Raw genomic sequence first — 13,623 nt, forward strand, 5'->3', positions numbered from 1 at the left:
GACCCGAGTTCGATTCCCGGTACCAAAAAAAAAAAAAAAGAGAGAGAAAGATGCCCTACCCCTAAGGGTCTCCAAAAACCTCACACAAGACCTGTAAGAGAGGCAACTTTGGATGCCTGTCAAGGTCAGAGAACAGTGGTCTGGATCTCCACAGCAGTGCTGATCAGGTAAGCAGTGTCCAGCTCCCCCTTTCTCATATTCCTCCCAGTATTCTAACTCCAGGGAAGGCTAAAAAAACCCTCCACAAACTGAAGTAGGGGGACAGGCCTCAGGCTGCTCCCTCTACCCAAAGCAGGAGGCCAAGACAGAGAAGGAAGAAGACAAATTCACAGCTAAATTAATGCCTTACTGTCACATGAATCTAGACATTTCAGTTACTAGAATTTTAATTAGGATATCTTATCACCTGGAAGTGACCAGAAGAATGAAATTTATTCTAAATTTCACTTAAAAGCAGAGCAAGAGTTAAGTTCACAGAATAAATTTGAAGTGTTATTTTGATTGATTATATCCTATGAGTCATGCCTGTTCAATGGAATAGTTATGTAACTATTTCCAAATGCAATTGAATAGAACAGTTTTTGGTGCTCTGTATATATTTTTTCTTTATGAATGCACTGCATTTCTGTCTGAACTTTGGAAACTGTGTGTCAAATTGTCCTTACAAAGAATTTTGTTCTTTTTGTGTATTTTTTAAAAATCAGCACAAATGAAATACCTCAAATGAAAAGAATTATATGTTTGGTATACATTAGGTACTTAATAAATGTTAAATAAATGGATGGATAGGGAAGAGAAATAGTTAATGCATAGGTTTTTTAAAAAACATGAGCTATACCAAAATCCTTTTCTGTTAGAAAAATAAATAACCAACCAACTCTTACGATTTCTGAGAAATTCCAACCTAATATTTATGTTATCCTTACATGGAACTATAAAACTTTAGCATCAAAAGAACCTTAGGAGGTGACTTAGTCTGATCCTTTAATTTTATAGATGATGGTACAAAGAGGGTAAATAATTTGACTAAAGTTAACTTTTTCAGCTGTGTCAGTGCTAAACCTGGAAACTGATGCTTAACCCACAGGTGGTGACATTTTCAGGTTCCTGAGCTTCTTGCTAGATTGGTTTTGTTTTAGTGATAGCTTAAATTCTTGTTGTTAGCTTACTCACCAGTAAATTGAGAGACTGCAACAAATCGCCTTCAGCTAATAAATAAATGAACATGAAGTATCTACCAGTGCTTAAAACTGTACCATACATAGTACTTGGGATAGACAGAGGAGTTGGGACCAGCTACTGCCTTCAAAGAGCTTATGGCCAAGTAGGGAAGACAGACAAGAAAAAAACCATTACGACGGACTGGGCTATGTGATATACTGGACACAGAGAACTATGAGGCATTTAAAAAAAGACACTCTATCCAGCCTTAAAGGGTCATAGAGTGCTTATTAGAAAAGGTGATTCCTCAGTTGAGTCCTGAGAATGAGGAACATTCAGTAAACATTTTGTATTCAGCAACCTCTAACTGCCAAACCATGGAAGTATCACTGAGTACAAGGGAAGAGAGATTGAGTCAGAGAGACAAGCAGGGACCCAAACATGAAAGGATTCTGATGCTGTATTAAGGTGTGTCACCTTAATGTAGTCAATCAGAACCTACACCCTTCAACGGACTTAAAATCAATCAGAAACCACTGCAGTGTCATTTGTGGGAGACTAATGAAGACTGATTTCTGCCTCAGATGTATCAGTCTAGCTGCAGTATGGAGAACGGCGTTGAGAAGGATAATGTACTCAAAGGGGCTACTTGGGAAATTAAAGTATTCTGGGAAATACCACCAACAACAGCAACAGCAATAACAACAAAATAGCAATAGAGTTGGAAAAGGCAGAAGAATTCCAGAGCAAGGTGTTATGAACCGAAGTGTTTCCTGCCCCAAGTTCACATGCTGAAGCCTTAATTGTCAGGGTGTTGTGAATGAAGCTTTGGAAATCACTAGGTCTTGATGAGCTCATAGGATAGGGCCCTCAGAATGAGGTTATTGTGCTTCTAAAGAGACCGAAGAGAGCTTACACTCCTTAATCCCTCTCTCTCCCTGCCTGCCATGTGAGGACATGCAAGAAGGTGGACCAGCTCTAAGCCAGGAAGAGAGCCCTCACCAAAACCAACCATGCTGGATTCTTGACCTTACACCCTGAGTCTCTGGAACTATGAGAAAATAAACATCTATCGTTTAAGCTGCCCAATCTGCAGTATTTTGATTTGGTAGTCCAAGATGACTGAGACACAATGGAAGTATAATGAAGAGTGTGGTGATTTTTTAGATTTAGGGATTAAGGGGAGTGAGGAGTCAAGGCTTGTACGGGTATCTGGGTGAATTAATCAGGGATCCTATTCCACTTCTACTCTTTCATACCAAGAACTAAGAAGATCTCAGTGATGAAAAATCCCTGAAAGAAAAAATAGAGTCAAGAGATGGCAAGAGGTAGCTAAGATATATGTTAAAATTGTTGACAAAGATTTTAAAGCATTTAAAAATGTTTCAATGACCAGTTATAAAAATGAAAAAACAGAAAATCTCAGCAAAGAATTAGAAGATACAGGAAGAATAAAGTGGAAATTTTAGGAAGATAAAGTAACCAAAACAAATAGCTTAGTGGATGAGCTGAGTCATAAAATAAAGAAAGTATCTGTCACATGGAACATAGAGTAGAAACTATCTAAATGACAGAGAAAATGCACTGAAAAGGAAAAAAACCCCAAATAAAGGAGACTTGTAGAAGTTTTACAAAAGGTCTAATATTCATATCAGCAGAATATCTCTGGAGGGAAAGGAGGGATTAACAGGGAACAAGGCTAAAAAAAATGTACTTGGAGGCATAATGGGTGAAAATTCCTCAAATTTGGCAAAATGTATAAACATATAGATTAAGGAAGATGACCAAACCCCAAGTGGGATAAATGCAAAGAAATTCACTTCAAGGCACATGACAACAAAACCTCTGATAACTACAGGCAGATAAAAAATTCTTGAAAACAACAAAGGAGAAATGACACTTCACCTATAAGGGAAAAACAATTTGAATGGCAGCAGATTTCTAGTCAGAAACCCTGTAGCACAATATTTTTAACATACTGAGAAAGAATTATATGTCCAAGGGATATAACTTTGCATGCATGAAGGCAAAATCAAACTCTTTTCAGATGAAAAAATGACTAAAAAAATTGCCACCAGCAGACCTACCCTGTAAGAATGGCTCAAGGAAGCTCTCTAAACATTGGAAGGAAAGAAAAGCCTAGTAAGCAAAAATAAAAATATGTTAAATCTTTCATCTCTTCTTGAGTTTTCTAAATACATTTTATCACAAAAATGAAAATTATAAAACTGTTTGATATGGTTCTAAATACACATAGAGAAAATAATTAAGACAATTATATTTTTAAGGGCTAGAGTAAAAAGACATAAAGGGAACTTAATAGTTCACTGTAATAGAACTGGTAAAATAGCTGCACCAATAGGCTGTGATAAGTTATGTAAATATAGCATAATATTTAGAACAACCACTATAAAAGCTATGCAAAGCCACAGTCTCAAAAGCACTATAAATGAATAAAAATGGAATTCTTAAGGAATGTTAAGTATTCACTAGGAAGGCAGAAAGAAAGAAAACAGACGAAAAACAAAAATAAACTAACAAGGCAGACTTAAGCCTCAGCACAACAATAATTACACTAGATGTAGGTAGACTAAATATAGATTGGCAGCATAGATTAAAATGACTCAACTATATGTTATGTACAAGAAATTCAATTCATATATAACTATATATGCAAGTTGAAACTAGTAGGATGGAAAAAGATACATCATGAGAACACTAATCAAAAGAAAGCAGGTGTGGCTATATTATCATCAGACAGCACATATGTCAGAATAAAGAAAATCACTCAAGACAGAGAAAGATATTATATACAAATCCTAAATATCTATACCAAACAACAGAACTAGAAAATACGTGAAACAAAATTGATATAAAAGAAAAACACATAATTACATTAGGAAATTGCAATCCTTTCTCTCAGCAATTTATAGAACAAGTAGGCAGAAAATCCACAGATATACAGAAAATCTTGTCAATATCATCCATCATAATTCTAATTTGTCTTTGTAGAACAATAGAATACATACTCTTTCTTTCAAGTGTTCACATGCACCAACATAAGCTGTATTCTGCACTATACAACAAAGCTCAACAAATGTCCTTTGACCACAATGGAATCAAACTAGAAATCAATAATAGAAAATAGAATACCTTAAGGACTAAAAAGTATAATAGATAATGTGAAACAGGAAGAAAAGGGGCAAAGGGGAAGGGGAAGTGGGAGGGGTAGGGAAAGGAAAGAAGGGAATGGAATTAATATGAGAAAATGAAAAAATAGAAACAAAATCTTTGTAAATAGGGAGGGGTGGAAGGGTTGAAGGGAGGGCAGGGGAATGGGGAAGAAATAAGAACCAAGGGAGTATGTAAAGGTGCAAATATCCAATGATGAATGTCATTATAGTGTATACTAAAATGTACCAATAAAATTAATTTTAAAAATAATAGAAAATAGAAAATCCCCAACACTTGGAAACTAAAGACCAGAATTCTAAATAATTCTGGTGTCAAAGAGGAAATCTCAAGAGAAACTAATACATGGAACTGAATGTAAATAATAATACCATGCAACAAAATTTTGGGAAGAAGTTAAAGCAGTATTGAAAGGGACATTTATAGCATTAAATGTCTATCTTAGAAAATCTGGTGCCATAGTTGAGTGCAGCCATTCAGAATTTCTGTGTTGAAGACTTAATTCCCAAATTGTTATCTGGATGATATTTGGAGATGATACCTTTGGAAGGTAAGTGGGGTTAGATGAAGACATGAGGGTGGGCATCAGTGGCCAATGAGAAGAGGAAGAGAGACCCAAGTTAGCACATCTACTTTGTCTTGCCTAATGATGGCCTCTACCAGTCTATGATGTAACAAAAAGGCCCTTACAAGATGCTGAGCAGATGCTGGCACCAGGCTCTCAGATTTCTCAACCTTCAGAACCATGAGGTGTATAAACTTCTACTCTTTATAAACCACCCTACTCAAGTGTTTTCATGATAGCAACACCAAAAAAAATGAACTAAGACAATGTCCTCAATCAATAAGCTAAGGTTCTGCCTCAAGAATGCAGAAAAGGAAAGCAAAATAAACCCAAAGCAAGCAGAAGAAAGGAAATAATGTGAATAAGGACAGAAATCAATAAAATTGGAAACAGAAACACAATGGAGAAAATCAATGGTATGAAAATCTGTTTCTTCATAAAGATCAATAAAATTGTAAAACATTTAGCAATACTGACAAAAAGATAAGGCACATATGACCAATATGTGACTCAGTGTTCCAGTCACTGGGATAAACTAGCTAATACCCTCAACTTAGAGGAGGAGAGTTTTAATTTGGCTTATAGTTTCAGGGGAGCCAGTGCATAGTCAGCTGGCTCCAAGGCAGGAACATCACGGTGGAAGGACACTGCAGACCAAACTGCTTAGTTCCTGGTGGCCAGAAAGCAAACCAGAGGAACAGTGCAAGAGAGGAAGGGGCAAGGAGCCAGATACAGATTCCACAGTCACACCTCCATGACCCACCCACACACACCCAGAAGTGTGCTGAACTAATTCCCTTGGTAGCTCCCAAGCCAATCAAGTTGACAACCCACCTTAACTTTCAAAACAAATATTAGGAACAAACTAGAAGATATCACTATAGACCTTGCAGTCATCAAAAGATAATAAGGAATACCACGCAAAATTTATATACACAAATTTGATAATGCAGATGACATAGACTAATTTTTCAAGAAACAGAAACAACTATAACTGACTCAATTTAAGTCAGGAAATTTGATGTAGCTCTCTCACTTTCAGGAAAATTGAATTTCTAATTTTAATGTTCCCCCAAAGGAAATCTCCTAGCCTATGTGGTTGTACTGGAATATTCTGCCAAACATTTAAAGAAGAATTATTATAAATTTAAAAAATCTTATATGGAAAATTGAGAAGGAAAAAAATTACTTCCCAATTCATTTTATTAAGCTAGTATTATTCTCATACCAAACAAAGGCAGTATCAACTAAGGAAACTGTAGATCTATATTCCCTATGAATATAGATTTAAAAATCTTTAACAAAATGTTAGCAATAAAATTCAGCAATATATAAAAGAATTATACCCCATAACTAAATAAAGTTTATTCCAGGAATGCAAGGTTAGTTCAATGTTTAAAAATTAATCAACACAATCCAACCAAAATTTGGGTACCAATAAAAGTACCCAGAAATAGATGCACACAGATATGCTTAGGTGGTGTGTGACAATAGTGTAAAATGATTCTATGCAGGAAAGATATCTTTCCAACAAATAATGCTGGAGAATAAGACATTTATAGACAAAAACTTGAAACTTAATTTTATACAATAATGAACTCAAAATGGATCACAGACTTAAATATAAAACATAAAATATATGCCTTTTAGGAAAAAGAATATTTTTCCTTAATGGCTCCTTTTCTAAAAAGGCTCACATGGAATCCTTGTGGTAGTGGAAATATTCTCTATCCTGATGGTAACAGTGTAAATACCCTGGTTATGATAGCATACTATTTGCTTGTAAGGTGTTACTATTGAGGGAAATGGGAAAAGGGTACAGGGGAATCTCTGCATTGTGTCTCAGAACCTCAAGTGAATCTACTATTATCTCAAAGTAAAAAGGTTCAATTCAAATGAAAGTGTTAGGCACTGGATACATCATCCCAACATATACTAAATTACCAAGATGGGGCCAGGACCTAGAATTTATCTGTTACACACTTCTGCCTGCTTTCCAAGTGGATGGACCACTGAGACCAAGGCTGGAGTTCTCTTAAACACTCACCCAAAGGAAATATGCTCCTTATCCTAAAGTCCTTTATATTGTCTATGTTATCTGGACATCTCAAAGGCCACAGTGGACTAGTTTGGGGACAAAGAGGGCATCATGGCTAAAGATTTCAAGACTGAAGACAAATGGCCAGGGTCATATACTCCAAGGGTGAGTGGTACTGCATCACCCCAGAACACCAGATTGGACTTGTAGCATCTTTGTGCACCAACACGGTGAGAAGAAGCCCAGTTTTACCATGTGCCAGAAGAGATTCATTGATAACCAAAGAGCCCTTCCCTCTTCTGATAGGAGAATTAGGTATGCCTTTTGCCTGACTGAGTGTTTAGGGACTGAGTTAGTCTACACTGACAGGGAGTTAAACTTTGAACTGACAGTGCTTAAACTGCACAGAAAGTTAAATAGAGGAGATTGAGATATTGTATCTGAGAAGACTTGGTTTTCCTGGTTGCCCATTGGGCTATGTATGAGATTACTTGCAAGGGAATAAAAAAGTTACCTTGATTCTGCCTATCTTAGTGAAGAGGGAGCCTTGGCCAACTTGTAACACGCCTGCCTACTTAAGCCATGTCTTGCTTGCTAATCACATTCCTTTATTATGACAGCCCCATTAGCAGGCTAAAAAGCAATCCATTGCCAATTTTTCCATCTCCATTATACATGCTGAGTTAGTTTGAGCCTCACATTTCTTATTTTTTAAAATGGGGGTGGGTCTTTAAAAAACAATCTAGATTTCCTCCAAGTCTTTTAATTTATGACTCTATGGCATGCCCTTATCTTCCAGCACTGCCTTGCAAAATTGTTACTGTAGCAAGTTACAAATAAAAGTATACTGACCAGAATTCATCTTAGAGGGGGCAAAAATGACTTTATTTGTATGCCCTTTTGTTGGGGAGACTTGGCCCAATCTGCAATCGAAAGGAAGAATGCTGAATAAAAATAATGGAATGAAAATTTCTGTTTTGAAGAAAATGGAGGAAATTGGATCTCTTTTTCTTTGATTTTTTTTTTCTTTTGCCCTTGTCCAGAAGAGAAGATGAAAAACCCAACATTAGATGGAAGATGAATGAGCAAAAACCTGGAGCCCTTGGTGGATTTTGAAAAACAGCAATGGCTCCTGTTGGATTTTTTTTTTTTCTGGTACCAGGGATTGAACTCAGGACCTTGCACTTGCAAGGCAGGCACTGGAACCACTGAGCTAAATAAATCCCTGGAGCCTCCTGTTGGATTTTAAGATGTGCACATTAATAGTCTGTCAACCCACTCCTCCAACACCTTCAACAGCAACTACATCTCACAAAGATTTTGTGTAAGTGGCTTTTGGTGGGGACTAAGAAAAGAGGTGGTTTTTCAGTGAAAGGAATAAATTAATGGTGAAAGTGCAGGCCGGAGGAGAGGATGATGGAAGCATGGTAAAGTGGTGTAGTTAGCTAACTTCTTGTTACTATAACAAAATACCAAAGCAGGCTAATTTTATGAAGAAAAGAGGTTTATTTAGCTCTCAGGTTTTTGAGCTGGAAGTCCAAGATTGGGTGACCCCATGTTTCAGACTCTGGTGAAGCTCTAATGGCAGATGGCATCATGGTAGGAGCATGTGTGACAGAGAGAGATCACATAGCCAGACAGGAAGCCAAAGGACAGCTCTGGGGTTAGGCTTATTCGTGTAATGCCTCAGTGTCTGGGAGCTCAGCTGTCCCATGTGTTACTTTAATCTTTTCCAAGGGCAGCTCCAAAATGACCTATTTACATCCCGTTTGATCCCACTTCTTAAAGGTTGTACTACCTCTCAGCACTGCCACACTAGGGGCCCCACTCCCAACACATGCACCTTTAGGGGACACACTCAAGCCACTTCCAAACTGTGTAGAAAGACACTAGTTTTCTAGATATCCCTCAGATGGGATTAAGACCCTCACCTTAATGCTAGGGGAACCCAGCCCAAATCTATCTTGCATACCTTTGCTCACCTTGCCATCTTCTCTATGAGATCTTTGCTGAATCTTTCCAAATGATAATCCACCCATGCACCACATTTTTACTAACTTTTGTAAGACACTTACCCTAGTCAGCCTTAATTCATAGATATTTGTGTATCTCTCAGAGACTAGTAGATTACATACTCCTCTTTAGAGACTCTGGTCTTGTAATGCCAAACATAGTAAATGCTCAATAGTAATTTATTAAATGGAGTTTGTTTCTCAGCCTTCCTCCTCTATTCTCCTGCAGGGTTTTAGTTGGGATGAGTCACATTGTTGATACACAGCAAATAATAATAACAATGAATGTGAATATCAGGGCTACCTCTTATTTTCGAAGAAATTTCTAGAGTGCTTGCAAGTAGGAAATCATAAATAGATGATTGGGGTAGGATGGAGGAGTGAGGCTTAACCACTAGTTCTTGTACTGCATTTTCAATTTACAAAGATCCACATGGAATCTACTTTCATCCCCCATATAAAATTGTACAGCTGTTCCAGAGAAAACTGTATGAAACAAACTTTAACCTCATGACTTCTATTATTTTGGAATAAAAGGCTTAAAGCATAATGTGGGCTGTTTTTAGATGCGAAGTTCCATGTGAGTAGTGTGTTGTTAATTTCATGTTCGTGCAGGGTGCCAGCAGAACTCAGCACAGAATCTAAAGAAGAAAATCACTTTCCCGCAGCTCTGGTATCTGGTGACCAAGCTGTGGCTTATTTTTATTCTTTCCCAGATGAAATGAACATCCCTTTCCATAATGATGTAGTATTGCAACACACAGACCACTTACAATCATGAAACTAAAAAGAGATAATTCTTTGCTAAACCACAGTTCTGTTACCAGCAAATATGAAGCTTATACTGGACATTAATTGATATTTATCCTCCATTCCTTATGAACAAGATTTCTCCATATAGACATATTTTTCCTCTCTGTTTGCATTAGGTACAGCTTCCTACCTCACTTTACAAATATTCCTGGAAGCTAGGTATCATGGGATACTATTCTTGTATGTCTCCATGAAAGATGACAGCACCATATTCACTGCCTGCTAATGAATTTCTTTGTATGAAAGTCAATAACATAAATTGAATCACAGCCTTTTCTCCAAACATGCTTCAGGTATGTTCTCCTATTTCCTTGAAAGCCTTAGTGAAAGTTGTACCCAGTTATTAGATTAGAATCATTTTCTTCCTAATCATGAGGTTTTGTCTGAATTGGAGCCATCTGCTGAAGTCTGTGTGTTGTTTTCTTCTGGGTTCTTTTCTTGTCCAATCACTGCAATCTCCAGTGATAATTTTCATGAATGTTGTGTATGTCTTACAGTATTTCCTTTTTCTTCCATTTAATTTAATGTGTTTCTTTGTATAGACGACATGAAGGATAGAGAAGGAGAAGGGGTGGGAGGTAGCTAACACCTGGCTGGGCCCACTGAGCACCAGAGGGGGCTGCTCAGGTCATTTACAGACCTTAAACCCTGCTGTCTTTTGCAGTGTTTTAAAAAACTTCAAAACAGAGACAAGACAGAAGGGTTTTCATCAGTGTAGTGTCTTCTTCATTAGGGGATAGACAGGTGATTGAGGTGAGATGCTCACACGCCAGTGGTGTGTGCAAGGGCTCAAACCTTTGCCCCTCCTTTTTTCTCGTTCTCGTCCTTGCTGCATTCACTATTCTTGTGGGCAATCTATCTAAAGCTTAAATAGTTGTTCTAAATAGAAATACTTAGAAAACGCCATTGGGGAAAGGAGAAAGAAGATGCGGTATCACCAGAAACAACAGAAAGGTTCTCCCCCTCTTGTTTGCTTTTACATATTCTTCTAGGGCTGCCTACTTCTTTTGAGGGACACACAGAACAGCTTCTTAAGCTTCCAGATGTTTAGCAAGTTAACGAATATTAGTTAACAGTGAGAGACAATTTCACAAAGCCTGCAACAGATTTTGTTGGCTAAACTAAAACAGAAAACACCTTGACTCTTTGGAGCAGAAAACATGGACGCTTTGATTCACTACATCATCTTCTCCAATACATCTGACCAAGCTTCCTACAGAGCCCCATCCATCTCTGTCATGCTTTCCAGTGAGGACACCAGCAGGTACGTGGCTTCCTCAGTGTCTTTTATGGTGACCTCTTCTCCCTGTTTTTAATAAGTGAGCCGCTTTCTCAGCACTTAGCTCTACTCCTTCAACCACAAGGCCATCCTCAGCCCAGGGCTCAGTCCTCCTCTCCTCTCTTCCTCCTCCAGAGGACTCCAAGTCTGTTTTGCCTGATGGCTATAAGTCTTGGACACAGAAACCTTCGTTTTCCACATTAAAACCCACCGCCAGTGGAGGCATGTGTGAGCGATCCTGCTGATACAAATTGTTGGCTCCATTGTTGCCTCTAGTCTTACATCTGTAAGCCAGAAAGCTGCAAGGCACTGCATTGAAGAAAGAGATGACGGTTTGCCAAAGGTGACGTAAGGATCCAGACTGGCCTTGTGAGTAGAGCCAACAACTGTTGTGTGTTGAATTCATGTTCTAATTCAACCATTTCTCCCCTCATTTATCTCATTTTCCCAAGGCAATCATCCACCGAATGAGTGGGAAATCAGTAGCCACTGACAATGAGCGGATAGTGCATGGATGAGATTTTATGCACTTCTTGGGTAAAAAAAAAATCTGCTCATGTTCTCCTGTGTTAAGGCCTTACAGCAACATTTTTGCCAACATTTACTAACATGCTATCAACTGTGAATCTGTGTGGAAAATCATGCATAGCATTTCAGGATGCCATTCCCATATCCAACATTTTGCTAGGTCTTTCTTTCAGGAAAGGTTCTGTAGCTCTCAATTGATTATACTTCATAACCCAAAGCCTGGAGAAGATCAGAACACTGATGGGTCTCACAGGAAACCTTGGAAATTGACAGAACTCCAGGGTGGAAAATCATGGAAAAAATCCTGTTACAATTTCAAAAATCCAAATAAACATGAAGAGAAGCACTCGGAGCAGTAGGTCAGATGTTACATGTCTATCATTTTAAGTGGACCATTCAGAAATATACTGAATATTTGACTTTAAATTCTGAGTTAGAGTAGAATTTCTCTTTCTTCATATCTAATAATTGCCCAAACTGATTAAAGAGAGACAAATTATCATGCTACAAGTATTCTAAGGGAAAAGTTGACAAATTACCTCCTATTCTTTGCATGCTACACAAATAAACACTTTAGGAAGAGTCTTATCAGATGGTAAATTCTTATCAGATGGTAACCCTAGTCTAAATTCAGAGCAGCTGCTTTGGGTAGAAGTTGTTTTAAAGCTGATTTACAAGCTTAGATAATTTCCCTAGATTCAAAGGAGGCTCCCTTTTTCTAGTGGGCATTCCTGAAGGTGGTGGGGCGGTAGATTTTCTATACACATCACATCATGTACAGTGGTCGAGGTCATGTGATTCCACCATTTCTGACCCTTTCCCCAAGTCCCATAGTTTGATTCCCATCTTGGTTTTGGAAGCCAGTTATCCAGAGCTGGGTGGAAGCGAGCCTTGGCTAAGTTTGCTCATGGGAGCCAAGGAACAGACCTCAGGAGGTGGCTGAGCTGAGACTCAGCTGAGTCCTGGAGCTGCTCCCTTCTTTACCGTGGAAGGAGCACTCCTGGACTGCAGCTGAGAGAGCTCAGCCTGAGCCCTCTCCTTCCTGTTCACTAGTACTTGAGCTGTTTGCAGCAGGGAGACAGGGCAGAGTCCTGGTCTGATTGGCTGCCTTTCTCTGACTTAATAGCAGGCCCAGCAAATCAATAGCCTGTACTCCAAGAGCATAAAGATGAATTCTAACAGCCAAGGCCCTGGGGGGGAAAAACGAAAAAGAGCAACCACCACCAAAACAAAACCATACACATAGCTTCTTCATGGACCCCAGATAGAGGCTGGTCTTTTCTGCAGGAAGCCCTCCTGGCAGGCAAGCCTATTTGTGCCCTACTCCTTGGCTGTTCATACCATTTTCAAAGTAGGTCGTTGGAAGTCATCTCAGGGGAGGAGGGACAGGCTGTCAGCAAGTCAACAGAGGCTGGGAGGAGGCCTAGACCTGGCAGTAGGGGGAACACAATACAGGGGCTGCCTGGTGAGAGATGGCTACCGTGGGGCAGGCACAGACAGACAGCGACAGACAGACAGACAGACTTTGCCAGATCCACTCTCTTTGCCTCACAATGGGTCAGGAGACTCACTGTTCTGGACAAATGTCCAACAAGACTTAAACGATAACCTGAATGAAAATCCACTCTGAGGAGGGTGATGTCATCTTTATTCAGCTTTTTGTTCTATGTATTCAGAAAATTCATTGTTATTTATAAGGCACGCGGGGGTTCCCTCAGAAGACACACTGATGCTGGTACATTCCCCAACTCCCAAGAGAATGCAAGTATAAATAGGCAGGTGCACGAAGAACTGTCCTAAATAACACAGCGAGGGGTATGCATATAAAACAAATGCAAGCATCATTAAAAACGTATACTGCAACTCCTACCTGTTCTTAAACTCTTAAAACTCACATTATTATTCATGGACGTTCTGATAAAAAAGGAAACTCCACTTTCTTGTTCAAGGATGTGCGCAGACACATGTCAAATAAATGCTTGCAAAGTACAGACTGTCTTTAAACATAACCCATCTTCAGGTATTATTTTTGAAG

At 38.7% G+C, this 13,623-nt stretch overlaps 1 long non-coding RNA gene across 1 annotated transcript in view; it reads right to left on the reverse strand.

Moving 5' to 3' along the window:
• LOC110349767 (uncharacterized) overlaps nt 1-13,623 on the reverse strand; it is a 32,063-nt gene that overhangs the window by 3,334 nt on the left and 15,106 nt on the right. The gene's annotated exons all lie outside the window — the stretch shown is intronic.

Source organism: Heterocephalus glaber, unplaced genomic scaffold (genome assembly GCF_053883595.1).
Source record: "Heterocephalus glaber isolate CG9 unplaced genomic scaffold, H.glaber_assembly_v1.0 deba00001472, whole genome shotgun sequence".
Taxonomy (NCBI): Eukaryota; Metazoa; Chordata; class Mammalia; order Rodentia; family Bathyergidae; genus Heterocephalus; species Heterocephalus glaber.